We start from the raw sequence: 4590 nt of genomic DNA, 5'->3' as shown, positions 1-4590 counted from the left end.
GGAGTGGCTGGTGGGTTTGAACCGCCAGCCGTCTGGTTAGCAGGCAAGTGTCTTAGCCACTATGCTACCAGAGCTCCCCATTAGCCATTAGAGATATGCAAATCAAAACAACAATGAGATATCATCTCACCCCAGCAATAATAGCAAAGTTCAACAAGACAGAAAATAACAAATGCTGGTGAGGATGTGGAGATATCAGGACTCACGTATATTGCTGGTTGGACTGTAAAATGGTACAATCATTGTGGAAAGCAGTATGGTGCTTCTTTAAAAAGTTGGAAATAGAAATACCATGCAATCCAGCAATCCCATTACTAGGTATATATCCTAAAGAAAAGAGAGTCAGGACACGAATAGACATATACACTCCATATTTATCACAGCACTATTCACAATTGCAAAGAGATGGGAACAACCTTAGTGCCTATCAACGGAGAAATGGAAAACCAAACTATGGTATATACACACAATGGAATACTACACAACACTGAATAATAATATATAATCTGCAAAATATCTCATAGCATGATCAACTTGGAGGATGTTATGATGAGTGAAATAAGTCAAACACCAAAGGGCAAGTATTTTATTAATTTACTATTGTAAAAAGTCAAGGAAAAGGTTTACATATGGAAGGAAACTGTTTTTTGATTACCAGGGATGGGAAGGGAGGGGACAAAACATTGCTACATAGGTAAGAGACAAGTATTGATTTGGGTGAAGGGAAAGGCAATATACCAAAAGCTAGTGACCAGCACAATGGCACTAAGGAAAAGGAAGTCACAGAGAGATGCACAATATGTACAGACAAAAAAAAAAAAAAAACTCACAAAGGAACTCATTTAACCACAGTAAGGTTTCTGTGATGCTACAGCCCATTTGCAGAAATGTGTAAATGGGCATAGCCTTCCATCAACCTGGAATTCACCTGATACCTATATCAATTTTTCCTAGTTCATTCAAGAATACATAGCTCCAATTAGAATACCAGCCAGTATCATGGATGTTTGGGCTGTTAAGCCTACCAGGTGGAAGGGAATATTAGCTTGGCACTGAACTCAGCCCAGTCACTGCATCATCCTGGCAAGTTATATACAAGTGTTGTTCCTGCAGGTGTGTACCACACAGGCATCAGCTAGCTCCTTGGTAATAAAAACTGTGATTTTAAACAACAACATTGTTCCTTTTTACCCCTTATGTTCAGTGCTGAAGGGATTGAAATGATATATGTAGGGAGGTATAGTTGAAAGACTATGACCTTGGAAGTCAGACAAATCTGAATTCAAATTGTGAGTCTGTCATTTTCTAACTGTGGGCTTGGGCAGAGTATTGGACAGCTCTTAGCCTCCATTTCCTCATTTAAAAAATAAGAATAATACTAATTAACTTATGGGGTTATTATGAATATTACATGAAATATTTAGGATTTGAAAGTGCCTATCACATAAGAGTGGTGGTTGTTTTTCATCATCATAAACATGGATTTCTTGAAAGCTCTTTGGTTTGAAACTACATAAAATCTTAACATATGCACACTCTATACATGATAATTGTAATCCATTAATTTCTAAGTGTACACACAGCACTAATTTCTAAGGTATACACCTACTCCCAGGTATAAACCCAACAGAAATGCATGTATTAGAACAGAGTGTCCATAGCAGCATTAGTCATAATAGCAAAAAAAAAAAAAAAAAAGTCTTATGGCTATGAATAGTAAAATGAATAAATAAACTGTGATATATTTATGTAACAAAATACTAAACACCAGTAAATGAATAATCTATGACTATACACAATAAGAATGATAAAAAATAGTGAAACAGGCCAGATTCCAAAAAACTATATAACCTATGATTCCAAACACATATAAAATTCAAATTCAGGTAAAATTAATATATACTGTTTTAGAATTCCTGAAAATGTTTAACCTTGGGAGAAAACAGTGACTGAAAGGGGCATGATGGAGTTTCTGAGGTGTTGGTAATATTCTGTTTCTTGATATGAGGACTGGTTTTATGGGTGTGTTCACTTTGTAAAAATTCATCAAGCTGTACAGTTATGACATGTGTACTTCTATGTCTTTATGTATATGTGAACCTGTGAGAGCCAGAACTTGATAGGCCTGCCTTCTTTTTCTGAGCCTTATGAGTTTCCCACCTTTGACAGAGTGTAGTTTACCACTTTTCTATTACTCTCTATTAGTGGCAAATATTTTCTTTTCCCTTCTCTAACAGTTTTCTGCCTTCCACAGGTTCTGATTTTCACAAATACCACTGTATTACATTAAAATTGTTTTAAAATTCATACCATTTGATCCAGTAATTCCAAATCTAAAAAATATCTTAAGGGAAAATCAAATATATGTCTGAAAATAGTCAGCATAGTACTAAATGAAGAAAGACTGAAGTTAAGGATTTCATTTTACTTGGATCCATAAGCAACACCTATGGGAGTAGCAGTCAAGAAATCAGATGATGTATTGCACTGGGAAAATCTGCTGCAAAATACCTCTTTAAAGTGTTAAAGAGCAAAGATGTCACTTTGAAGACTAAGGTGCACCTGACCCAAGCCATAGTATTTTCAATAGCTTTATATGCATGTGGAAGTTGGTCAGTGATTAAGGAAGATATGAGAAGGATAAATGCATTTAAATTGTGGTGTTGGAGGTGACCTTGGGAGATGAGTGAGTAGATAATCTTATTGGAAAACAGATCAAATCCCCCCATGGGATTAGGCTGCCATGGAGTCCAGACAGAAGTTGGGAAAAGGGAGAAACTCCCTCCAAGTAGGCAGAGCCCCAGAGTGAGTGCACAGCAGTGAGCTGGGGTTCAACTCTTCCAGGACCCCTTTTTAGTGCAGAGTGTACTGGGGTACTGGGTTTTTGCACCTTCTTGATCCAAGCAGAAAGTAGTGGCCCTCTACCCATTGGAGCCTCTGTTGGTTTTGAACCATGGGTCTTTGACTGACAATAGAATGTCATCATTAGTAGATAGCTCAGGAAGACACAAACTACCAGTGCCGGCAGCACTGACTGAATTGTCTCACCCAAATGCCAAAAATGGGGACTCGCTATTGGTGCCTTTTTTTCCTTTTTCCTCTTATTCCCTGCCTCATCCAATAGAGGGATCACATTAAACTGCCACAAGGCAACAAGAGTTATTTATTACACTGAACACCTAACCCAATAGGTAACACCAATGACTCCTGCACCACAGAATCAAGGACAGATGGTGGACAACACCTGCTCACTCCAACTCCAAATCCCCTCCACAATGAAGAGAGACTTGTACCCACATCCCCACCATGATTCCACTAACACAGAGAGAGCTGAAGAGCAACCCAGTACAGCCAAGGTAATAACTAAAAAAGTACACATGCTCCATACTTTCAAATATAGTAAAACATAAAATCAGGGTGAAACAAATCAAGACATAACTAATCATTAAAGACAACAACTTCAAAATGTCTAGGAAACAAGAGACAACCTCAAATAAAACAGACAAACAAAAACAGGACAAGACAAAAGAAATAAAAGCACAGGCTAAAGAATTATCTATCATGGAAGAAGAACAAGCAATAGAACTATCTGAGAAGGAATTCAAGAGCTATACACACACACACACCACACACACACATATGCCTCTCCAAGCACTCAAGGAAACCACAAACAGAATCAATGAGAAGATAGTACTGTGGAAGAATTCAGGAAAAACATTCAAGAAAAAAATAACAAGATAAATACACAATTAGAAGTCATACAAAAATAGCAATTAGAAATCAGAAGATGAACACTAAAATTACAGAGACAGACAACACAGTGGAAGGACAAAAGAGTAGACTAGAACTTGCTGAAGAACGCATTTCCCAAGTATAAGATGCCAGCCTGTATGAAGAAAAGTCAGAACAAAGATTTAAGAGTAATGAAGAGAACCTAAGAATTATGTGGTATGGAATGACATGAAAAACAACATACACCTGATTGGAATACCACAACAAGAGGAGGCAAAAAAAAAAAAAAAAAACCCTGAGAAAATTGTGGAATACTTGCTAACAGAAAATTTCCCCCATATCATGACGGAAAAAAAGACAGGCATCTAAGAAGCTCAACAAACCCCATAGATCCCAAGAGAAAGTCACCAAGACATCATACCATAAACAAACTCTCCAAAACCAAAGACAAAAAAAATCTTGGGAGCCACTCAGGAAAAACAAAATGTCACCTACAATGGACAACCAATAAGACTAAGTTCTGATTTCTCAGCAGAAACCATGCAGGCAAGAAGGCAATGGGATGACATATATAAAACCATGAAGGAAAAGAACTTCCAACCAAGAATTATATATTAGCCTCAAATATGAGGGTGAAATCATGACCTTCTCAGACAAACAGAAATTAAGGGAATTTGTAAAAACCAGACCAACCGTACAAGAAACGCTAAAGGGAGTCCTTCCAATAGAGAACTCACAACAGAGAACAACAAATTAAAATCAGGACACCTGACATCACCACTTAGAAACCAAACCAGAAATAGATGCTCAAAATAAGCTCATAAAATAATGTCCACAGAGAAAAAAAAAAAAAAAAAG

Source organism: Orycteropus afer, unplaced genomic scaffold (genome assembly GCF_000298275.1).
Source record: "Orycteropus afer afer isolate SDZICR_OR568_19922 unplaced genomic scaffold, OryAfe1.0 scaffold00549, whole genome shotgun sequence".
In the NCBI taxonomy this organism is placed as follows: domain Eukaryota; kingdom Metazoa; phylum Chordata; class Mammalia; order Tubulidentata; family Orycteropodidae; genus Orycteropus; species Orycteropus afer.
The sequence above is the reverse complement of the archived record's forward strand: the minus strand, read 5'-3'. Positions refer to the sequence as shown.